This window comes from Aedes albopictus, chromosome 3 (assembly GCF_035046485.1).
Source record: "Aedes albopictus strain Foshan chromosome 3, AalbF5, whole genome shotgun sequence".
NCBI classification, from domain to species: domain Eukaryota; kingdom Metazoa; phylum Arthropoda; class Insecta; order Diptera; family Culicidae; genus Aedes; species Aedes albopictus.
In genome coordinates, this window is record NC_085138.1 from 300,054,954 (window position 1) to 300,081,318 (window position 26,365).

At 38.6% G+C, this 26,365-nt stretch overlaps 1 protein-coding gene and 1 long non-coding RNA gene across 6 annotated transcripts in view; both read left to right on the forward strand.

Moving 5' to 3' along the window:
* Positions 1–26,365, forward strand: part of LOC109410101 (uncharacterized) — a 203,524-nt gene that overhangs the window by 101,131 nt on the left and 76,028 nt on the right. The window lies entirely within an intron of this gene.
* Positions 15,549–21,618, forward strand: LOC134291395 (uncharacterized). The gene is made up of 3 exons (XR_009999070.1): positions 15,549–15,728; positions 15,862–16,080; positions 20,280–21,618. It is a non-coding gene; the product is annotated as an uncharacterized LOC134291395 (long non-coding RNA).

The following is a 26,365-nucleotide window of genomic DNA, read 5'->3' on the forward strand; positions in this document are numbered from 1 at the left end:
CTGGTACACGGTTCCTATCATTGGCACACGCCGTAATAAATACTAAAAGCAGTTTTGGCTCCGTTTTTATATTTTTCCTGTAAAGTATGAAAACTAATCAATCACTTGACCTATTGTTTACATTCGTCGGTCTTCTTCTTATTTTTGTAGAAATAGTTTTTCTTAGGTGGTGCAATAACTGGTACAGGCACCCTATATCGAAAAACGGACCGTTTAATTCTAGATTCAACAAAACATACCGCTGCAGACGACAAGATTTTTGAGTTTCAACCAACGAATTGCGTAGCGATTCTGCCTCAGGTATACGAACAGACGATAGTCGTGACGACTACGATCTTCTAAATGTTTCCAAAGCTTTTCTGGGCGACAGTTCACAATAGCGCACGTTCAGCGAAGTACATACTAGATTTTTAGCTGATTTTTTATGGCTAGAAGGTAAATGCTACGTTTCTACAACGAAATTATGCAAGAGGCGTGGGTATTATGATTCCTTGCCTTATTTGGTGCTGTTGGAATAAAACTTTGGAAAACTTTGTTGCAAGAAATGGAGAAAACAATAACACAGTTACCTAAAGTTTTGCTCAAACACTATTAGGTTAGGCAAGGTATCATAACAGCCAGGCTTTTTGCGTCATTTCGTTGCAGAGATTGAGAATTTACCTTCTCACCATACAAAAATTCAGCTCATTACTACAATCACAGAGAACAGACATCCAGGCTAGAACAAATTTCATTCAGAAAGTTGTGTAAGGATTTGAATCTTAACTTGAGTGAGGTTGCAAACCAATACACGATGACAACACTTACGCCGCCAAACACCATATTGCCACAGTCAGTGGTGAATTGAAACATTTCAAGTGGTGAATTATCCAGCTAATTATGATCTTGAGTACTTCACTGAGGAATATCAAATGATGATATTGTTATGATTTTTACTTCTACTCGGGTACACAGAGAACAGACATCCAAGTCCAGTTCCGAAGCTGTGTAAGGAATTTAACGGCCATTTGAAATCGGCAACACAAGTGGCAATAGCATGGCGCTGCAATCGGATAATTTCCCATACTAATGTTATTCACCACTTGAAATGTTTCAATTCACCACTGACTGTGGCAATATGGTGTTTGGCGGCGTAAGTGTTGTCATCGTGTATTGGTTTGCAACCTCACTCAAGTTAAGATTCAAATCCTCACACAACTTTCTGAATGAAATTTGTTCTAGCCTGGATGTCTGTTCTCTGTGTCGGGTAGTAACCGACCAGGATATACGTGAGGTTACCCGGTATACCAGAAATTGGGCTGCACCAGGACCCGATTTCGTGCACAATTTTTGGTATAAAAAACTCACGATGATTCACGGGCGGATGCTGGAATGCTTCAACATGGTGCTAGAAGACCCCACGCAGCTACCAGAGTTCATTACCAGGGGTATCACTTATCTTCTGCCGAAGGACCAAAACACAGCTGACCCAGCAAAGTACAGACCAATAACGTGCCTTTCAAATCTGGTCAAAGTGCTATCGTCGATAATAGCGAGGAGGATACAATCCCACTGCGATGCCAACAACGTGATGACCGAGGAACAAAAAGGGTATCGCAAAAACACGCAAGGCTGCAAAGACCAGGTCATCATAGACGCAGTCATTGTGGGTCAAGTCACCGAAAAGCAGAGGAACCTGAGCATGGCGTACATCGACTACAAGAAGGCGTACGACTCAGTACCACACTCGTACCATCTTATAAGATACTGCAGTTGTACAAGGTAGACGATAACGTCATCAGGCTAATACAACACGCTATGGGGATGTGGAGCACGTCCCTACAAATTACCGACGGAACAGCTGTGTTGCGGTCCAGAGCTCTCAGCATCAAGAGGGGGATATTTCAAGGCGATACCTTTAGTCCGCTTTGGTTCTGCCTTGAGATGAACCCCCTCAGCAGAGCGCTCAACCAATACAACTATGGCTACCAACTAAAAAGTGGGGGAAGGAGTACAAGAATAACCCACACCTTCTTTATGGACGACCTGAAGCTGTTTGCGGAATCAGTACAGAGGCTGCATCAACTGTTGCAGCTAGTGACGGTGTTCAGTAACGACATCCGGATGGAGTTTGGAATTGACAAATGTCGGTCAGTCCATCTTCGCCGGGATGAAGTAGTGGACGCCAGCTGTTTCCGCGTCAACGAACAGGAGGAGATTCGGAATATGATTGAAGGCGAAGCGTACAAATGCCTTGGCTTCCTGCAACTGAGAGGTATTCGCCACACAGCGATCAAGAAGGAACTGCAGGACAAGTTCTTGCATCGTGTCAACTGTGTTCTGAGGAGCTTTCTGTCAGCCGGCAACAAGGTGAAGGCGATCAACACGTTTGCTGTGTCCCTGTTGGCCTACTGCTTTAGGGTGGTAAAGTGGACCAAGACTGACCTCGAGGCGTTAGAACGAGCAGTACGAGTGGCGTTCACCAAGCACCGCATGCGCCATCCAAAGTCGTCCATCGAGAGAGTCACCCTGCCACGCGCAGTAGGAGGAAGATGCGTCACCAATATCCAGGCACTATGTTTCTCCCAGATCCAGCAGTTGCGGGCATATTTCAGTGTTCACTGGATCTGCCTACCTCGACCGTCACAACGAAGTTGCCAAGATTGTGCACCAACAGCTTGCTTTGAAGCACAACTTGGTCGACAGATTTGTATGCTACTACAAGTACCAGCCGGACTCGGTTCTGGAAAATAGTTGCATAAAGCTGTACTGGGATCGCGAGATCATTACGGACGTCCTCATTCGTGCCAACCGGCCCGACATTGTGGTTTACGACAAAAGGATGAAGCGGGTAACCTTCATCGACATCGCTGTACCGTTGACCATAATGTCCAATCAACGTTCTCCGGCAAGGTAACCAAGTACCACGACCTAGCGGAGGAGTTGAAGCAGATGTGGCACTTGGAGGACGTCCGTATAGTTCCGGTTGTCCTATCGGCAACAGGAGTTGTCCCTAAATCTCTCCTAAGGTTCCTAGACGGGCTGGAACTGAAGAAGGACCTGAACAGCATCCTGAAAGCGGTGATTCTTGGAATCTGTAGTACAGTTAGGCGGTTCCTGAATCACCACAACTGACATCCGAAGCAGACTCATTAGGATAAGCATAACAAACCGGCTAATGAGATCCACAGAGCCTAATTCCCTTTAGCATTCCGATTGCCCGGGGTAGATGAAAGTTTCCAGCATTTTTTACTGAGAAGTGCCAAAACTCTATAACGATAATAATAATAATAATAATAATAAGAGGGAGAAGAAGATGAATTGCAAGAGAGTTCGTGGGGCAATACCAGGCTGGATTTATGGGTGAACGCGCTACAACGGACCAGATGTTCGCCATCCGCCAGGTGTTGCAGAAATGCCGCGAATACAACGTGCCCACACATCAGTTGTTCATCGATTTCAAATCGGCGTATGATACAATCGATCGAGATCAGCTATGGCAGTTTATGCACGAATACGGATTCCCGGATAAACTGATACGGTTGATCAAGGCGACGATGGATCGAGTGATGTGCGTAGTTCGAGTATCAGGGACACTCTCGAGTCCCTTCGAATCTCGCAGAGGGTTCCCGAGCAAAGGCGGATAACAAGGTGATATCACTTTGATAATAAATTGTATTATCGGTGTTATCATTTTGTTATTTTTGTTATCATCTTTTGCAATTGATGATAACCAGATGATAACAAATTTGGTTATCGATAATTTTGGTCTATCGCGATAACATAAAAATACTAAATGATAACAAAATGTGTTATCAGTTTTCAAACGCATATTCCAAAGCTTTAATTGCACATTCAATGCGACTGTAGTACGGAAGCGTTGCTTTCAATTACTCTCGCTCTCACTGAGTCCCGTTGGTATAGGGGCTATCGGCTGCGACCGGCAATCACTCGATCAGCGCTGAGCGCAATAGTAGCAAACATGGGTTGTGAATAATATAAAACTTTTTTCAATTGCTGATGATGTCGGTAAAGTAGATTTTTACTATTTTCGTCGATAAAATAGCTTTAAATGATAACTAATTGATAACAAAACCAGTTATCAATCAGCTGTATTTTTCATGTTGATAACTCAATGCAATATTGAGCAAAATATTGTATAACACAATAAGTTATCAATTTGAACTTAATGATAACTTAACTTCTTATCATGTTGATATTCGAGAAGTAAATTTGAGTTATCATTTTTGTTATGTTGGCTCTTAATTCAACCTAAATGATAACAAACTCAGTTATCAAACTAATGATAACCAGGTAACAGAACTTGTTATCATTTTGTTATTCGCTTTTGCTCGGGTTACGGCAAGGTGATGGTCTTTCGTGCTTGCTGTTCAACATTGCTTTGGAGGGTGTAATAAGAAGAGCGGGGATAAACACGAGTGGGACGATTTTCACGTTCAGCTGCTTGGTTTCGCCGATGATATTGATATTATTGCTCGTAAATTTGAGACGATGACGGAAACGTACATCCGACTAAAGAGTGAAGCCAGGCGAATCGGATTAGTCATTAATGTGTCGAAAACAAAGTACATGATGGCAAAGGGCTCCAGGGAGGAATCACCGCGCCCGCCACCCCGAATTCATATCGACGGTGATGAAATCGAGGCGGTTGAAGAATTCGTGTACTTGGGCTCACTGGTGACCGCTGACAACGACACCAGCAGAGAAATTCAGAGGCGCATTGTGGCAGGAAATCGTTCTTACTTTGGGCTCCGCAGAACTCTACGATCGAATAAAGTTCGCCGTAACACGAAGTTAACCATCTACAAAACGCTGATTAGACCGGTCGTCCTCTATGGGCACGAAACATGGACCCTACGTGCAGAGGACCAACGCGCCCTTGGAGTTTTCGAACGGAAGGTGTTGCGTATCATCTACGGCGGAGTGCAGATGGAAGACGGGACTTGGAGAAGGCGAATGAACCACGAGCTGCATCAGCTGCTGAGAGAACCAACCATCGTCCATACCGCGAAAATCGGTAGGCTACGGTGGGCGGGTTACGTCATCAGGATGTCGGATAGCAACCCGACTAAAATGGTTCTCGAGAGTCATCCGACCGGTACAAGAAGACGTGGAGCGCAGCGAGCTAGGTGGGTCTACCAAGTGGAGGACGATCTGCGGACCCTACGCAGAGTGCGGAACTGGAGACAAACAGCCATGGACCGAGTGGAATGGAGGCGGCTACTATGTACAGCAGAGGCCACCCCGGCCTTAGCCTGATCGGTAAGGTAAGTAAGAAGAAGAAAAGAAGAAGTAGAAGAAATAAACCTAAATTTGATTCAAATAAAAATTTCGTAAGGCAAATAGTAAGTTTACTTTCAGAACGGCATTCTTATCTGTCGATTGAATTGGTGTTGCATATTGCCCATTACTTGGCTTAGATCAATGGAGTGGTACCATTTAAAACCAAATATATAACTACTCCCGTTCAACACGGTTTCAAAACGAATGCAAGTCAGTTTTATGCCACAGAAAACTAATATCATGATTCATTACCCCTTGAATGGGATCGAAAACGCTTTAGCAGTACATAGTGGAAGAAGAGCCCGTCGAGTACAGGTGGCAATCCAATAAACTGTGTCGCATCCGTGCCATTACATAAATTACATCAAACACAACCGGATCTCCGCGGCAACCAGCGCGCTTTGAATTACTCCCATACCGTTGGCGTTGGTTGATTTCCATTCCAGCCTCATCCTCATCAATAGATTCCGCTCGGCAGCATTCGCAATTTACCAGAAATTCAATCGTCACCGGAAGTTTGCGTACGGCTTTGGTGGAAATTCATCACATAAATCCAATCCCGGATAGAGGCTAATGGCAAACAAAGGATAAAATAATAACTGGTTTTGCCATCATATCTCGTTTTGCCATTCTTCTGTTATTATGAAAAACTTAAAATGGCAAATCAATAGCAAAATATACAATCATAGCAAATCTTGTCATTGATATGTTATTCATGAATAATGCTAAATAACACATCAATAACAAAAATTACTATCATGGTAAAACTTGCAATTTAGCACCTTTTATAATGAATTGTATAAAATATCAAAACAATAACATAATTTACATTCCTAGCTAAATTTGCCATTATTTTGATATTGTGAGAAATTATTTATAAACATTAGGCACCATTACATATTTTAATGTTTGTATATTGTATATTTCAAGCATAACTTTTCAATTCGACGTATTTCGCTACTTTGAAATAATAACTGAATCTACCATTATTTTAAAATTGAATTTGAACAACTAAACCTACCATTACTTTGATCGCAACATAAACAGCTAAATTTGTTCTTATTCTGTTATCAATAACTCAAGAATGTCATATTTTGTTATTCACCGATAACAGTTAATTTGGGTCTTATTTTGTTATCAATATCTCAATAATAACTTATTTTGTTCTTCAATTTAATCCGCATGCTTTACCATTACTTTGTTATTACAATGGCAAAATAAGTTATTTTTAAGTTTTTCTGCTACCAAAATTTTGTTATTATTTTTGTTATTTTAACTCTTATTTCAAACAAACAAATAACATATTTTGCCATTCAAACATTCTGTTTTAATGGTAAAATTTGCCATTCTTTTGCTATTAAGCTCTACCCGGGATATGCAATTTCTACCATCCCCACCCCTTCAATCTCTGCACTGCGCCGTCATCACGGATGGGAACACTTCCTGTTTTACGCCCTCCGCTCCGAATGAATGAACCGATCCGATGAATGGTCTATACAGAGGCATTAAGCAAACGCACAGACACACGATACAAAAGAACCGCCAGAGCGAGCTATGGAAAGCACATTTTGTCTAATGAAAAGAGGTTTTCCCGGTTGTGTCGTATTCCTGCGTACCTACATAGGCTGTAGAGGCCTTCTATGCGTGCTTATGTGAGTGAAAGCACTCGGAGCCGCTCGCTGTCCGTAGTTCAATGGAACTGATTTATTATTTATGATTTAATTAAATTGATATTTGAACGAAATCAAGTGCGTTCTGCCGGGTTGTTCATGGCATGGCAGAGCTTACCTCGACAGTAGATCAATGTGTACGTGGGAAGTTGATGCAATTTACTCTGTCACACAAAATCTGAAGTGAGCATGCCTGGATGACGTTCGTCTAGGCTTTTGGGGCAAGTTCGTCGACAATGTGAAGCTATGGGGAGGAACGATAACCGAGCATGTGTCTACAACATTCTATACTCCATTTTCCATATTCTGCATTGGCGAAGGTTCGTTTAGGTAGATGTAGTTCACAGGGTTTATGAACAACATCTTATGCGTTGTCTCTATGTTCGATAGAAAATTGAATACAGTGAGCTTCCATCTGGTAGGGTTTGCATTCAATATAGATGTAGGGATCAATCTAATTGAAAAGGGAGCTCTTGTTGCTTTTATGCATCCATTCGGTTGTGTGCCACGTTAGTATATTGAAATATAGAAGCTGTAGTCAAGCTGTTCAGATTCGAGGTGAACAGTGAAGGGTGAACCACGAGCTGCACTTTACGGCGAACCCAGCATCCAGAAGGTGACCAAAGCCGGAAGGATATGGTGGGCAGGGCATGTTGCAAGATTGCCTGAAAACAACCCTGCAAAGTTGGTGTTTACTAACCATCCGGTTGGTACAAGAAGGCGTGGAGCGTAGAGAGCACTATGGGTGGACCAGGTGAAGCATGACTTCGCGAACCTTGGGTGCGCCCGATGATGGAGAGCGGCAGCCTCGAATCATGTATTATGGAGAAATATAGTTGATTCAGTTTAATCTTGAATTTGATGTAATGCAAATTCGTTTCAATATTGATGTCAATATTGATGCTTGCAGCATATCGAAGATATGACACAAGCGTTAAAGCGGCCAGGCCTACTGCGTAGTATTTACCGCAAAGATGATTCTTTGAAATGATTCGAGTTCAATAAACTTCAGCTCAGAATCACTTCTAGAATCTACAGGAGAGGAACGATGCGTGGACATACCGCTATGAGATAATATATATAATCTTGTTGAGAAAATTCACAATACAAGAAGCATGAAACGCTCTCACCGAATTCGAATATCCCATCCGTAGATCCGCTTAAGAAATGATTTTTCGTACGTCCAAGGCCTAACGTTGATAGTTGAATCTATTTGAATGACAACTTGAGAATGGCCACATCACACGCACTATTTGATCGAAATTTCACACGAAACTTCTGCCTGCTTTCGATGTTTGACGCATTAAGGAATCGCGAAAAGAAAACACCGAGAGTCTTCCATTAGATCCCAAATCAGAATGGGGTGAAACTTGCGCACTCTTTGTATGTACCTCATTTCTCTATAAACAACAGCACTTTTCCTTCAAGACCACTGGCAAACAGCCCGGCTCGTCGCATTATACCTTCAAAAGCCATGAGAATCCGTCATCTTGTCGCAGTCCCCGGCAAGATTCGAATGAACTGGATAATCCACCCGAAACTCTTACGCAGCTTTGCACACCGTCCATCATTACTGCAATCAGTCTAGTCAGCTTCCCAGGAAAGCTGTTTTCGTCCATGATTTTCCATAGCTGTGTGTGGTCGATACTATCGTACAAATTCCGCTTTGAAGTCGATGAACAGGTGATGCGTTGGGTCCTGGTATTCTTGGCATATCTGGAGGATTTGCTGTACGGTGAAGATGTGGTTCGTTGTCGACCGGCCGGTCGATGAAGCCGGTTTGATAACTCCCCACGAACTCCTTCGTTCTAGGTGACAGCCTCCGTTCTTATCCCAGCATATTTCGGCTCGCGGCACGAGGCCGTTGGGGGATGCGTTGAGCTTCTCGTAGAACTTCCGTGTTTCATTGGAATGGCACAGCAGTACCATTTCCTCGCACTCCGCTTCTTCCAGGCGGCGCTTTTTCCCCCGAAAGAGACGGGTCTGCTGCTTCCGCTTCTGTTTGTAACGTTCTGCCGGGTTCCTTACTGCAACATTACCACCCGTGCAGCGTTCTTCTTCAAAATCGCTCGACGACTTCTTTACACATACCCGATGGTGCTCTTGGCTGCGTCGTTGATGGCTGCTGTTACTGTTCTCCAGCAGTCCTCTACAGGGGCCAAATCGAGGGACGAAGGCGGATACCAAGGCACGAGCTACCATCGGTCTGTGCTCGGACGACGGTCAAAGGAGCTTGGTGCGGCGATGCACTTCGGCGAAAGAAGCGTGGAAATCCCTCAAAGACTACCACGACAAGGGGTCAGAGGTTTATTTGCTTAAAAAGTTAACTCATCTTGAACTGGCAGAAGAAGGCGACATGGAGCAGTACCTGCAGGAGTTCACCGACTTGGTGCAGCGCATCGCTGACATTGGGGACGACGAGATTACCGAGAAGTGGCAGGTTGCAATGGTATTGTGTTCGCTTCCCGAGTCCTTCGACGCATTAGTGACGGTTCTTGAATAACGAACGGGCGACGCACGGTGTGTTGAAACAGGATTATTATCGCACTTTCATGAACCTAAAATATTTTTTCGTTATAAGTTAGCCTTAGCTGTATAGAAAAAGATTCTGGAGGTTAAAAAATCTTTCATCGGGGAAAATTAAAATAAATTCGATTTTAGTATTTTACGACTTTTCTTATATAATACGGTATTACACAAATCTGACAAACTAAACTTCACCAGAAAGAGTCCCCTTTCTAATAATAAATCTATAACCATTTAGAGAGAAACGAATGTAAAAGTCTGTACAACGTGTTTAAATTCGTTCGGCATACGTTTCATGTGTCCAGCCCACTACAGTCTGCCGAAAGTAATAAATCATAAAAGTCTACATTCCTTCCATATGTTTGGTACAAAGATATTTGTAATGGACGTAAACAAATATTTCTTATTGGTGCGACTCATTCATTTGCAGCACATACTCTCCATATGTCAATTTGCCTAAAATGGCGTTTATTAGTTGCATATACTTTACATGTCAAACCACATCCCCATTAATATTTGCCAAAAAGTATGAGTCGACTTACTGAACGTGCGTGACTTATTTGTAAAAAATCTGCCTCTGATCTGTTGAGGACTTTTGTCCATATAGTCATCAAATTTAAAAAAAAAACTGTAGATTTTGTTCAGCGAACAGTCTCACCGGAGTTATCTCCTGGTTACATATAAAATGATACCTTTAGGATTAAGTGGGTTGTTGAGACTCTTATAACAAAAAGTTTACACAAAATACATAAGATTGGCGTTGTCATTTTATGTTAATGGATTCAAAAACGATTATTCAACATTTTGTTTAAAATAAGGTACACCGGGTCAAGTTGAAACGTGTGGAGTTAGATGAAACAGTGGATTAACGTGATTATCTAGAGTCGTGATAAGCAATTTGAATGTCATAACTTTTTTTTTTTTAAATCGAACAATCATTTGGACAAGGTTAATTATAGAAATTGTATTGAAATCTTTTTCAAAACATCACAAGTTTCAATTAAGAATTTATCCCACCGAATGTAACGCATGCGATGCCTCATATATGTCAATGTGAATGACATTTTATAGTATATGCCTAAAATATATTGGAAACATATCTATTTGCAAGTAATCTGATAAAATTTCAATAATAGTAGTCTCGTGCAGTGATTTTTTTCATATATTTGTCTGGGCCATCTGTAATTTTTTTTATAAGACACTTTGCTCTTGATAAAAACTTGCATTTTGGTTCCAATGTTATGACTGCATAAAATAAATCACCTTTTTACAGAGTAAAATTGATAAGCAATTTGTAAGTGATAAGCAATTTGAATGTCATAACTTTTTTTTTTAAATCGAACAATCATTTGGACAAGGTTAATTATAGAAATTGTATTGAAATCTTTTTCAAAACATCACAAGTTTCAATTAAGAATTTATCCCACCGAATGTAACGCATGCGATGCCTCATATATGTCAATGTGAATGACATTTTATAGTATATGCCTAAAATATATTGGAAACATATCTATTTGCAAGTAATCTGATAAAATTTCAATAATAGTAGTCTCGTGCAGTGATTTTTTTCATATATTTGTCTGGGCCATCTGTAATTTTTTTTATAAGACACTTTGCTCTTGATAAAAACTTGCATTTTGGTTCCAATGTTATGACTGCATAAAATAAATCACCTTTTTACAGAGTAAAATTCTTCATTTTATGCGAAGTATTTTTGACAACATATTCAGTATGAGGAGAAATGTCACTTGTCCTTGCGGAGTATGACAAAATCGAAATAAAAAGGAATAGTGATTAAAACGACTAAGTCATAAAACCGAAAAACCACTTCACTGTACTTACAAAGTGGGAACTAATCATTAGAGTTGAATTACAAAAGTCATTCGTACATTCGATACCTTTCAACCATCTTCCATGTGTTATAACTATTTAGCAATCAAAATGTGTCAATATCATCGAATAATTCCGAAAAGAAGCACAAAAGAACTAATAAAAGTTGTTAAACAGTTGTTAAAATGTTGTATTGAAACCTCAAATTACGTAAATCTTGGTACACTTTGCGCATCACTGTTTGTTGCTTTTTAATATTTTATGACATTTCCAAAACATTGATGGTAAAAAAAATATTACATATGCTTACCTTAAAGTACGTGTATCAATGGCGTGTGCCGAAAGAGTAATTAAAAGCTAATAGTATAATATTAGTCACCTTCCATCAAACTAGACGGCTGCCGACTGATACCTCAATCAACAACCGCCGCACTCTTTATTCATTCCAGGTATATACAATTTACAATCTTCTTCAATAACAATATACCTACGCCAGCAAATCTACCTCGCTCCAACTCTCCAAACTCGTACCTGACGATACCTGAGCGTTCAACTCTACCTATCTTCCAGCAGTCTTTACCCAGCATTCTATGATTTATACCCGTGAGCTGTATAATAATGTCTGACTCGGTTCTGAATTCATCCAGTATGTACTAGGGAAAACCAAACAGTAAATGCAGAAAGGTTGCTAGAAGCATAGTGATTTCATAGTAATTTCAGCTAATAATCCAGTGTTTTTGAACTAGATCCAGTGTTGTTTGATAACATAATAATTGTAAAGGAAAGTGTAACACGTTTTGGTGCAAAGGTAAGTTTTAAATACACATTTTAATTATATGTGTTGTGATATTTTCGTTCAAAACTAACAATTGGAAAATATTTTCTATGTTACAGATTACAAAATGAGTAAAATCAGATGTATTCGTCCATTCAAAGACATTCAGTGTTCGAAAGAGCTGCGATATCTCACGGATGGTATCATCCAAAAACTAAAGTCAATTGGATTTTCCAAGGTATCCACACTGAACACCAAGGATTTTCGTATTTGTTCGTCTTGCCGTCTACATATTGATTCAAGAGCTCACCTCACCCAAAACCCGTCACAGGAACACATAATGTTTGCGTTTGCACTACGCATGAAAATGTCAATTTAATTCTACATAGCTTAAAAAAATACAATGTCTTGAATGATCTAAAAACATTAACGAATAGATTACTTTGCGAAAATAAGACAACTCATTGCCATCTACGAAGATGTAAAAACTGCCCAGATACCTCAGTTTTAGAAGACAGTTTATTGAAACAACTGGAAGAAAACTTTGTAGAAAAGCTTTCATTCGAACAATGGGTTACCACTGACAGATGTGATTTAGAAACTATTGTAAAGCAAACCGATGACTTTGTTACATTTTTCAGCTCAAAATTAGAAAGTTTGATTCCGCATGATTTTGTAAAAACCGAACAATCCAATTTTTTGAAAACTACAAAACAGAACTTGCAAGATGGTGAATTTTTGGCTATTTGTGACTTTTCTGAAAATTACAGCTTCGTTTTGCAGGATGAAGTTCAATCACACCATTGGAACGTGCAACAGGCCATAATCCATCCTTTCGTAATATATTATACTGAAAATAGGCAAATTAAACATTTTAGCTTCATTATAATTTCAGAAGAACTAAGACATGATTCAGTCGCTGTTAATTTGTTTATTGATAAAATGATGAACTTTTAACAAATTGATCAAAATAAAAACATGAAAAAAAATTATTTTATGTCAGATGGTGCTGCTTCACAGTATAAAAACCGAAAAAACTTTTCTAGCCTTTGTAAGTTTAAGTCAAAGTATGGTATTGACGCTGAATGGCATTTCTTCGCAACATCGCACGGAAAAGGTCCATGCGATGCTATTGGAGGTACGATAAAACGTATGGCTACCAGAGCAAGTTTAGCCAAAGAACGCGAACACCCGATAAAGACTGCAAGAGAGGTGTTTAATTGGGCAAACAAACGAAAAGAAGAAGAACTTACAAAGTTGTCATTTTGTTATTCTACTACAGAAGAATACGAAAATATGTCTTTGCAGCTAAATAATCAATATAATAATGCAAAAACAATTCAAGGAACTCAAAAATTCCACTCATTTCTTCCTCTATCAGAAAATACAATAAAGGCAAAGCTTTATTCAAACTGCCCTGACAATGATGCCAAAATATTCGATATTGTTAAGAAAGTTGTGTAAACAATAATTTGATAAAAATACAGGAATAAAAATAAACTGATGTACAAAGTATAATGTTATTTTTTATTGCGCACAAATACCACCCCTGAAAAATAAGCCTTATTCGCTCTTTTGAATCTTGCTAATTGAGGAGCTTGTGATATGCAAGAGTTGAATGCTCATTTTCAACACAATACATCAAAAACCACTGGAAGAAATCATTGTTCCTGATAGTGGGATTTTGTAACTTGTTTTTCAAAATACTTTTAAGGCAGAGAATTTCACTCAAATCTTTAAGCTGTCAGCGTCATTTTAACTCAAAATTTTCCAATCTTTCCGAAAAAATACTTTTGAAACTGGAGAAACACGGAGTACATTCGAAAAGGGCTAAAACTTATTAAGTTATCAAAAAAATCAATATTAAATTAGTAATATCTTCTAAACGGTGCATCTTAGAAAAATGTTACCGAAGTACTTTTTTCTTGCAAATTTGATGTACTTTCATAAAATTAGGGCGACAAACTTTTTTGACTTTACTTAATAGCTTTTTTTGAAAACCGTAATTTTTTAAAACATTTTTTTTCCATTGTAACCTATTTTTCTCCAGAACAACCCACTGTGCACTAGGTACCATTTTCAGTCAGCTATAACATAAGGATAATAAAAAAAATATTGACATGTCACTTTTGAGGGAAAATCTATATTTTAGTTCAAATCACAAAAACCAAACATATTTTTTTACCGTGCATATTTTCTCCATATAGCACCAACAATTGTCTAAAACTTCGCCGAAGACACCAAACCGATCGGACAAACCGTTTTCGAGATACAATTTTTTGAAGATATCATGTGCATTTTTCATAGGCCCTTCTCATAAGTAAGGCTAGATTAAAAATGGTGAACCAAGTATGCAAAACGGCGTTTTTGTTCCCCAAAAACTTGTATGCAAGGTTCCATGCAAATCAAAAAATACAAAAAATAAAATCTGGAAAAATTTCCCACTTGTTCGTGGAATCGCTCTATTCCCTATTAGCCGATTTCTTTACCTCGGATTAATTGGTAAACCATGCTTACCCATATATAACCTGGTTTAACGCTTAAGCCAGGGTGAAGAAATCGGCCCTATGTGTCCAACATGTATTCATTGGATGATTTTTCACTTGTTAGTAAAGCAACGAGCCCAGCAAAATCAGAGCACAATATACATAAAAGTTCTTATTATATTCGAAAATCTATCAGTATTTCTGTTAACTAAGCTCAAAAAGCTCAATTGGACAGTTTACATGAGTATTAGAAAATAAGCATGACTAAGTCACCATAATGGATTACCAGCTTCGGCGGAAATTGCAACAGATGGCGCGAGTGAGCAGGAGTTTTTCACCTTTGAAAATGTATGAAGAAAATAATAAAAATCAGTTTTTTCACTAATAAAGAATTTTATCAGAAAAAATATTTGGTACAGGTTGTAGGCTATCTTGATAGCAATCTGCGTTACCAAATATTTTTTGCCAAAAATTCGAAATATTTGAAATATTTGAAAAAATGTTCAAATCTCCATACATTTTGTCGGCCGAAAACTTCTGCCTCGATATTGGTTGCTCTTCCTTTTCTTATACATGGCATCCATGGCATCACGAATATACATGGAGACATGTTTACTTATGCATCTGTCAAATGAAAACAAAAAAAAAACGAAAGCAAAGTTTGCAACGGCCACAGTCGCCAACAATAGGCCTTTTCATGTGACAGATCCGTGCATGCATTTGTTTACAAAGCTTGAACAACAGCTGCTAACACGAACGTGTCCAATGAGGTACAGATACAGGTGGCGCAGATAAACATTGCAAACCACTGGTTGTCTCTTTTGTTCTCCCGCTGATCAAATGCAACTCAATTAGTGACGTCACTAATTGAGTTGCATTTGATCAGCGGGAGAACAAAAGAGACAATCAGTGGTTTGCAATGTTTATCTGCGCCACCTGTATCTGTACCTCATTGGAACGTGTCATCTTCATAGAAGAACTGTCAAACGCCCGAAAAATCAGCTGATTTAAGACGTCACATGAAAAGGCCTATTCCCGGAACGTAAAAAAGAAAGATTTGGAGTGAAAAAGTAAAAACGGTGCATTCCGGAGTATCGATCAACAAATCTCCGTCGTCCGCGGATACACGGCTGTCGCTGGCGTTTCAATTTGTATCAGGTGTGTATTTTACCTTAGTTATGCTTGTGGAGATTTTTGGGAAATCCAGATAAATTTGGATTAGCATTGGTGAAAAAAGCTTTATTTTTGGATGATGCAAATACAGTTCCATACGTTTGTCTTTTTTTTGTAGGAAAACAATGTTTTGTGCGTCTGATCGAGCCGGAAGTGTTTGATGGAAACCATCAGAGCTTGAATGCTGGTACGCCGACCCATGCGTGGTTAGACGAGACGGAGCAAACTTCCGATGGCGGTCTGCTGATGCAGATTGTCCAGGTGTTGAGTATTTTCGTGTTAATTCCAGGAAGTGATCTGCTCAAACATCGGAGAAAATCAACAACACAGCAGCAAGGTAGGAGGAATACGTAAATACGAAGAGCCGGGGTAGTAAGTTGGTTTTCCGAAAAAATGGATCCTGATAATTATTTGAATACAAATCAAGTTACCGTGACATCACCTAGTTCAAATCACCTTTTTCTGTTCCTAATTTCGTTCAGGAGTTCTTCAGGGATTCCCAATTCGGTTCCTTTCGGCAAGATACTCTTCTAGGACTTCCTTCAGCGAATCATTTTTTTTTTTCCAGGGTTCCTTTAGGAGTTCCTTTGGGAATTTGTCCAGGGCTTTTGTAGGAGGTTCCTGTAGTTCCTTTAAGAAATCTATCATGGAATCTTTCTAGATTATATTTGAAGATTCCCACTGAATTCCTCCTGAAATTTTCTCAGAGATTCTTCTAGCAGTTCCTTCAGCCAGGAGCTCATTCCGGGATATGTGCATGGGTTCTTTCTGTGATTCGAGCGGGTTCCTTCACATGTTATCCCGGTATTTATTTGGGAATTCCTCCAGGAATTCCTTCAAAATTTATTTCAGGAGTTCCTTCAGGGATTTCTCAAGTAGTTCCATTGGTGAGGCATTTCTCAAAGAATTCCATTAGGATCGTCCCAGGAGTTCCCTCAGAGATTTCTTCAGAGAATCCTCCTGAAGTTTATACACGAACTCATCCAGGATTTCTTTCAGGGATTCCTACTGGAATCCCTTCAGTGAATCCTCCTGGACTTCTTCCAAGGATTCCTTCACCGGTTCCTCAGTTTTTTTAGGCATTCCTCCAGAATTTCCTTCTTGGTTTATTCCAGAATTTTCTTTAAAGATTTCTCAAAGAGTATCTGTAGGGATGCTTCCAGGAGTTCTTTTAGGATTTTATCAAGAAGTTCCCTCAACTTTCATGCCAGGAGGTTCTTGGATTTTTCTAGGAGTTCCATTAGGTAGCCTACCAGAAATCTTTCAGGGATTTCCTCCTGGCAATATTCCTCTAGGTCTCTAGGAGTTCCTTCAGTGAATCTTCCTAAAGTTCATTCAGAAATTCCTCCTTTAGGGACTCCTCTTGGAGTTACGGCAAGAATTTTTCCAGGACTTATCCAAGAATTTCTTCACAGTTTCATTCAATAGTTTCTTCAATGTTTATTGCAGGAGTTCCTTCAAGAATTTTTCAAGTGGTTGCATTTATGATTCTTCCAGGAGTTCTTCCAGATAATCCTCTTAGAGTTTTTTCATGGATTCCTCTTGGAGTTCTTTCAGTGAATCCTTCTGAAGTTCTTCCAAAAGATTTATTCAGGGATTCCCTGAATTCCCGGCAAGCATTCCTCCAGGAGTTCCTACAAAATTGGTTCCGGGAGCTCCTCGATGGAATTTCTTCAAAATTCTTCAAAGAATTCCTTCAGGGATTCCTCCAGAAGTTCTTTTTCAGAACTTTACCCAGCAACTTCTTCTCAAATTCCTTCAGGAGTATCTTTAGAGTTTAATGCAGGAGTTCCTTCAGGGATTGCTCAAGGAGTTCCCTCAGGGATTCTTTCTTTAATGGATTCCCCGTGGAGTTTTTACAGAAAATTTCTTCAGGGATTCCCTAAGTACCCAGAAATCATTCCTTCAAGATTTATTTCGAGATTTCCTTTAGGAATTCCTTAATGCTATTAGATGCAATTAGAAAACCTTCAAGGAGTTCCTTTAGGGATTCTTGCAAGAGTTTTTTTTTAGAATTTTATCCAGCAGCTTCTTGATAGATTCCTTCAGGAATACATTTAGAGTTTAATCCAGGAGTTCCTTCAGGGATTGCTCAAGGAGTTCCCTTAGCGATTCTTCCAGAAGTTCCTCCAGAGAATCTTCCTAGAATTCTTTAATGTATTCCCCGTGGAGTTTTTCTTCAGGAATTCCCTGAATACCCTGAAATCGTTCCGCCAGAAGTTCCTTCAAAATTTATTTCGGGATTTCCTTTAGGAATTCATCAAGGGAGGCTATTAGAAAATCTTCAAGGAGTTCATTCAGGGATTCCTCCAGGAGCTGCTTCAGAACTTTATGAAGGATTTTTTTCACAGATACAGTATTTAACAATAAAAATGCACCGAAGATGTTTTCCTACACAAACTAGTCAGCTTTGGATTGCCATGTCTTAGTTTTTTCTTAATCGATTGTTTTAAATTTTCTTTGACGAACTACTAAACTCTTCAATTTTCAAAAACTAATGAAGAAGTTCGGTGAAAACTATTGATACAAAAGTTACAGATAGGTTGAGTTTTGACTATAAAAATGCACTAAGACAAAAAATATAGTAAAAAATGCTGAAGTCAAATCATGTTGGTCTCTTCAGCAAATTTATTCGTCATCACAAAAGAAACATATTTACCGCACACACCATAATGACAATTAGTTTTTGTTTTTTTTTTGTCTTGGTGCGTTTTTATTGTTAAAATTCAACCTCTCTGTAACTTGTAGTTCGTTACAGAAAAATAAAAACAATCGGTTGAGAAAAAACTGAGATATGGCAATCCAAAGTTGACTTTTGTATGGGAAAACGGCTTTGGTGCATTTTTATTGTCCGATTCTGTACCTTCTGGTTTAATCCAGGAGTTTCTGCGGATTTTTTCAGACCTTTTGTCTCGCGGTGCACTTTTTGGAAACAAGCGGACACACGAAGCACTTGATCAAAAGTTTTAAGATTGTCAATATTGCCTTTTCAGAATATTTCGAGAGAGGTTCGAAGGAAAACATGTTCAATACACCGTGTCCAATAAGTTCTCATACAAAATCAAATCGAATTCATTTCACATCTGTAATTAGGATTTTAAAGTAAATTTATTTATTGAAAGGCCAACTAACACTGACCAAATACAGCATATGTTTTGGAAATAATTGTCCTTTATCCTTCTTTGCTGATCGTTTCTGTGCCGTAAGTCCATTGCAGCTGGAACGCAACTTTTTTGGATAGGCAACTTTTTTTCCCCAACAAAAAAATTCAACATGCTGTAACTTTTCATAGAGTGCATCAAAAAATCCCAAATTTTGACCTATTATATGTGCATCATGGGTACAAATTTAGAGTCGATTGAATAATTTTTCGCGAAGTAAGAATCGTTCGGGTAAAACACTATTATTGAGACAAATAATTTTTGAACTGTCATATCTTGGAAACCAGTGAACCGAATTGAGTGATTTTTTTAACGTTCATCAACAATATATGGATACTTAATACGACGTTATAAAATGTAATATTTTCTCACGGCGAATTAAGTTACACCGGGTTGAAATTTTTACCCATATAGAGGAAAATAAGTCAAATTTACAATACCACACAAAAACTACTAAATGTGTTCTTTCTTCAATCTGTATGGGCTCTAATATATCTGATTAGAGATAACTTGAGAACAGGAGTGGAAAATTTTTGGATATCAACACTACAATTTATTGACAACTAGCTGTCCTGGCAAACGTTGTCTTGCCAAGCCATGTGCCAAGCTGTGTGGTTTGACAACTGTTGAGCTCATAACATCACCGCACTCTAGATTGGTTTTATTTCTATCGTGTTGATTTTCTTACCAGCTCATGAAAAATATGTACTTTATCAATTTTCTTACTTTTCTAGTTGATTTACGTAACTTTTTGTAGGTACATATAAACACAGCCACCACGAATACGCATCAAGCCTTGCAAGAGTCGTGCTGATCGGTTCATCCGTTCTTGAGTTTTGTTGCCTCAGAGGAACTTCTAACTCATTTTCATATAGATATAGATGATGTAAAAAAATTACATTTTTTTTTTTGAAAAACATCCAAAAAATATCAATCCATGATAACTTTTTTCAACGTTCAAAAAGTACCTATGTTATAACAGTTTGTGAAGCATTTACATATTTACATTTACAGTTCGTGTACGTTCAAAATTTCATTTAATTCGGTTCACTTGTTTCCGAGATATGACAGCTCAAACTCAAAAATGAGTTGTCTAAAAAACAGTGTTTTACCCGAACGGTTCTAACTTTGCGAAACATAAATCAATCGAGCCCAAATTTGTACCAAAGATGCACATATAATAGGTTGACAAACAGTCAAAATTTGAGATTTTTTGATGCACTCGATGAAAAGTTATAGCATGTTGAACATTTTTGCGAGAGAAAAAAAGTTGCCTATCCCAAACATTTTGGCCACTCCCTGTAGTATATTAAACTTAACAACAGTTACGAATTCGTTCTAGTAGTAATTTTCACCTATTTTTAATTTCTTACAGTTTCGTCTGGAAATAACTCTCATAGGCATCCCCCTCCTGGCCACCTACAGCATTGAACTAGTTTAAAAAACATCCTTATTTTACTGTTATTATTATTTTTATAACCAATAAAATCAACCTTAGGGGTGGGGGTGTTTTGTTGGGCTGTATAAAAAAATCCGAAAATTCACGGGTAGGTTTTACTATGTTAAAACTATCAAAAAGCGGGTAAGTGATTAATGTATCTATTTTTAAAGTATGAAGCTTCGATGTGATGCAGTAATGTCTATTTTTTAATCATACACTTTCGCCTACTAATTTGTAATAGTGCATACGTAATTTTGATCACCTGGTTCACCAAGTTCTCTCAGTTGCGAGGTGACCCATTGTTATTATTGTGACGCATTGCAAGTCCACTAATCATATTCTTCTTCCTAAAACTTTGAAACAGTTCGTAAGTGATTCCATCGTTTAACCACATAATCAAATTTGGTTCACCAAGTTATGAGGTGACTAGTATTCACCAAGTTCTCTCAGTTGCGAGGTGACGCATTACTAGATTCTTCCTTCTAAAACTTTGAAACGGTTCATAAGTGATTCTTTCGTTTAATTACATAATTAAATCTGGTTCACCAAGTTCTCCCAAGTTACGAGGTGACTAGTATTCACCAAGTTCTCTCAGTTGCGAGGTGACGCATTACTAGGTTCTTCCTCCTAAAACATTGAAACGGTTCTTTAGTAATTCTTTCGTTTAATTACATAATTAAATTTGGTTCACCAAGTTCTCCCAAATTACGAGGTGACTAGTATTCACCAAGTTCTCTCAGTTGCGAGGTGACGCATTGCTAGATTCTTCCTTCTAAAACTTTGAAACGGTTCATAAGTGAGTGATTCTATCATTTAGTCACATAATCAAATTTGGTTCACCAAGTTCTCCCAACTGACGAGGTGACTAGTAATCACCAAGTTCTCTCAGTTGCGAGGTGACGCATTACTAGATTGTTCCTCCTAAAACTTTGAAACGGTTCATAAGTGATTCTATCATTTAATCACATGATCAAATTTGGTTCACCAAGTTCTCCCAAGTTACGAGGTGACTACCCAACAAACATATTTGTTGCACAAGAATGGAATAAAGCACTCTTAAGCAAACTTTAGCTTAAGAAACTGTTATTCAGCTAGTTCTGTTACTTGGGTAGTATTCACCAAGTTCTCTCAGTTGCGAGGTGACGCATTACTAGACTGTTCCTCCTAAAACTTTGAAGCGGTTCATAAGTGATTCCATCGTTTAATTACATAACTAAATTTGATTCACCAAGTTCTCCCAAGTTACGAGGTGACTAGTATTCACCAAGTTCCCACAGTTGTGAGGTGACGCATTACTAGACTGTTCCTCCTAAAACTTTGAAACGGTTCATAAGTGATTCTTTCGTTTAATTACATAATTAAATTTGGTTCACCAAGTTCTCCCAAGTTACGAGGTGGCTAGTATTCACCAAGTTCTCTCAGTTGCGAGGTGACGCATTGCTAGATTCTTCCTTCTAAAACTTTGGAACCGTTCATAAGTGAGTGATTCTATCATTTAATCACATAATCAAATTTGGTTCACCAAGTTCTCCCAACTGACGAGGTGACTAGTATTCACCAAGTTCTCTCAGTTGCGAGGTGACGCATTACTAGATTCTTCCTCCTAAAACTTTGAATTACTAGACTGTTCCTCCTAAAACTTTGAAACGGTTCATAAGTGATTCTTTCGTTTAATTACATAATTAAATTTGGTTCACCAAGTTCTCCCAAGTTACGAGGTGGCTAGTATTCACCAAGTTCTCTCAGTTGCGAGGTGACGCATTGCTAGATTCTTCCTCCTAAAACTTTGAATTACTAGACTGTTCCTCCTAAAACTTTGAAACGGTTCATAAGTGATTCTTTCGTTTAATTACATAATTAAATTTGGTTCACCAAGTTCTCCCAAGTTACGAGGTGGCTAGTATTCACCAAGTTCTCTCAGTTGCGAGGTGACGCATTGCTAGATTCTTCCTTCTAAAACTTTGGAACCGTTCATAAGTGAGTGATTCTATCATTTAATCACATAATCAAATTTGGTTCACCAAGTTCTCCCAACTGACGAGGTGACTAGTATTCACCAAGTTCTCTCAGTTGCGAGGTGACGCATTACTAGATTCTTCCTCCTAAAACTTTGAATTACTAGACTGTTCCTCCTAAAACTTTGAAACGGTTCATAAGTGATTCTTTCGTTTAATTACATAATTAAATTTGGTTCACCAAGTTCTCCCAAGTTACGAGGTGGCTAGTATTCACCAAGTTCTCTCAGTTGCGAGGTGACGCATTGCTAGATTCTTCCTTCTAAAACTTTGAAACGGTTCATAAGTGAGTGATTCTATCATTTAATCACATAATCAAATTTGGTTCACCAAGTTCTCCCAACTGACGAGGTGACTAGTAATCACCAAGTTCTCTCAGTTGCAAGGTGACGCATTACTAGACTGTTCCTCCTAAAACTTTGAAACGGTTAAGTGATTCTATCGTTTAACCACATAATCAAATTTGGTTCACCAAGTTCTCCCAAGTTACGAGGTGACTAAAATTCACCAAGTTCTCTCAGTTACGAGGTGACGCATTACAATATTCTTCCTCCTAAAACTTTGAAACAGTTCATAAGTGATTATATCGTTTAATCACATAACCAAATTTGGTTCACCAAGTTCTCTCAAGTTACGAGGTGACTAGTATTCACCAAGTTCTCTCAGTTGCGAGGTGACGCATTGCTAGATTCTTCCTTCTAAAACTTTGAAACGGTTCATAAGTGATTCTTTCGTTTAATTACATAATTAAATTTCAAGTTACGAGGTGACTAGTATTCTCCAAGTTCCCACAGTTACGAGGTGACGCATTACTAGATTCTTCCTCCTTAAACTTTGAAACGCTGAAGTGATTCTACCGTTTAATCGCATAATCAAATTTGGTTCACCAAGTTCTCCCAAGTTACGAGGTGACTAGTATTCACCAAGTTCTCTCAGTTGCGAGGTGACGCATTACTAGACTGTTCCTCCTAAAACTTTGAAGCGGTTCATAAGTGATTCCATCGTTTAATTACATAACTAAATTTGGTTCACCAAGTTCTCCCAAGTTACGAGGTGACTAGTATTCACCAAGTTCTCTCAGTTGCGAGGTGACGCATTACTAGGTTCTTCCTCCTAAAACTTTGAAACGGTTCTTTAGTAATTCTTTCGTTTAATTACATAATTAAATTTGGTTCACCAAGTTCTCCCAAGTTACGAGGTGGCTAGTATTCACCAAGTTCTCTCAGTTGCGAGGTGACGCATTACTAGATTCTTCCTTCTAAAACTTTGGAACCGTTCATAAGTGAGTGATTCTATCATTTAATCACATAATCAAATTTGGTTCACCAAGTTCTCCCAACTGACGAGGTGACTAGTAATCACCAAGTTCTCTCAGTTGCAAGGTGACGCATTACTAGACTGTTCCTCCTAAAACTTTGAAACGGTTAAGTGATTCTATCGTTTAACCACATAATCAAATTTGGTTCACCAAGTTCTCCCAAGTTACGAGGTGACTAAAATTCACCAAGTTCTCTCAGTTACGAGGTGACGCATTACAATATTCTTCCTCCTAAAACTTTGAAACAGTTCATAAGTGATTATATCGTTTAATCACATAACCAAATTTGGTTCACCAAGTTCTCTCAAGTTACGAGGTGACTAGTATTCACCAAGTTCTCTCAGTTGCGCGGTGACGCATTACTAGATTGTTCCTCCTAAAACTTTGAAACGGTTCATAAGTGATTCCATCGTTTAATTACATAATTAAATTTGGTTCACCAAGTTCTCCCAAGTTACGAGGTGGCTAGTATTCACCAAGTTCTCTCAGTTGCGAGGTGACGCATTGCTAGATTCTTCCTTCTAAAACTTTGGAACCGTTCATAAGTGAGTGATTCTATCATTTAATCACATAATCAAATTTGGTTCACCAAGTTCTCCCAACTGACGAGGTGACTAGTATTCACCAAGTTCTCTCAGTTGCGAGGTGACGCATTACTAGATTCTTCCTCCTAAAACTTTGAATTACTAGACTGTTCCTCCTAAAACTTTGAAACGGTTCATAAGTGATTCTTTCGTTTAATTACATAATTAAATTTGGTTCACCAAGTTCTCCCAAGTTACGAGGTGGCTAGTATTCACCGAGTTCTCTCAGTTGCGAGGTGACGCATTGCTAGATTCTTCCTTCTAAAACTTTGGAACCGTTCATAAGTGATTCTTTCGTTTAATTACATAATTAAATTTGGTTCACCAAGTTCTCCCAAGTTACGAGGTGGCTAGTATTCACCAAGTTCTCTCAGTTGCGAGGTGACGCATTGCTAGATTCTTCCTTCTAAAACTTTGGAACCGTTCATAAGTGAGTGATTCTATCATTTAATCACATAATCAAATTTGGTTCACCAAGTTCTCCCAAGTTACGAGGTGACTAGTATTCACCAAGTTCTCTCAGTTGCGAGGTGACGCATTACTAGATTCTTCCTCCTAAAACTTTGAATTACTAGACTGTTCCTCCTAAAACTTTGAAACGGTTCATAAGTGATTCTTTCGTTTAATTACATAATTAAATTTGGTTCACCAAGTTCTCCCAAGTTACGAGGTGGCTAGTATTCACCAAGTTCTCTCAGTTGCGCGGTGACGCATTACTAGATTGTTCCTCCTAAAACTTTGAAACGGTTCATAAGTGATTCCATCGTTTAATTACATAATTAAATTTGGTTCACCAAGTTCTCCCAAGTTACGAGGTGGCTAGTATTCACCAAGTTCTCTCAGTTGCGCGGTGACGCATTACTAGATTGTTCCTCCTAAAACTTTGAAACGGTTCATAAGTGATTCTTTCGTTTAATTACATAATTAAATTTGGTTCACCAAGTTCTCCCAAGTTACGAGGTGGCTAGTATTCACCAAGTTCTCTCAGTTGCGCGGTGACGCATTACTAGATTGTTCCTCCTAAAACTTTGAAACGGTTCATAAGTGATTCTTTCGTTTAATTACATAATTAAATTTGGTTCACCAAGTTCTCCCAAGTTACGAGGTGGCTAGTATTCACCAAGTTCTCTCAGTTGCGCGGTGATGCATTACTAGATTGTTCCTCCTAAAATTTTGAAACGGTTCATAAGTGATTCCATCGTTTAATTACATAATTAAATTTGGTTCACCAAGTTCTCCCAAGTTACGAGGTGGCTAGTATTCACCAAGTTCTCTCAGTTGCGAGGTGACGCATTGCTAGATTCTTCCTTCTAAAACTTTGGAACCGTTCATAAGTGAGTGATTCTATCATTTAATCACATAATCAAATTTGGTTCACCAAGTTCTCCCAAGTTACGAGGTGGCTAGTATTCACCAAGTTCTCTCAGTTGCGCGGTGACGCATTACTAGATTGTTCCTCCTAAAACTTTGAAACGGTTCATAAGTGATTCTTTCGTTTAATTACATAATTAAATTTGGTTCACCAAGTTCTCCCAAGTTACGAGGTGGCTAGTATTCACCAAGTTCTCTCAGTTGCGCGGTGATGCATTACTAGATTGTTCCTCCTAAAATTTTGAAACGGTTCATAAGTGATTCCATCGTTTAATTACATAATTAAATTTGGTTCACCAAGTTCTCCCAAGTTACGAGGTGGCTAGTATTCACCAAGTTCTCTCAGTTGCGAGGTGACGCATTGCTAGATTCTTCCTTCTAAAACTTTGGAACCGTTCATAAGTGAGTGATTCTATCATTTAATCACATAATCAAATTTGGTTCACCAAGTTCTCCCAAGTTACGAGGTGACTAGTATTCACCAAGTTCTCTCAGTTGCGAGGTGACGCATTACTAGATTCTTCCTCCTAAAACTTTGAATTACTAGACTGTTCCTCCTAAAACTTTGAAACGGTTCATAAGTGATTCTTTCGTTTAATTACATAATTAAATTTGGTTCACCAAGTTCTCCCAAGTTACGAGGTGGCTAGTATTCACCAAGTTCTCTCAGTTGCGAGGTGACGCATTGCTAGATTCTTCCTTCTAAAACTTTGAAACGGTTCATAAGTGAGT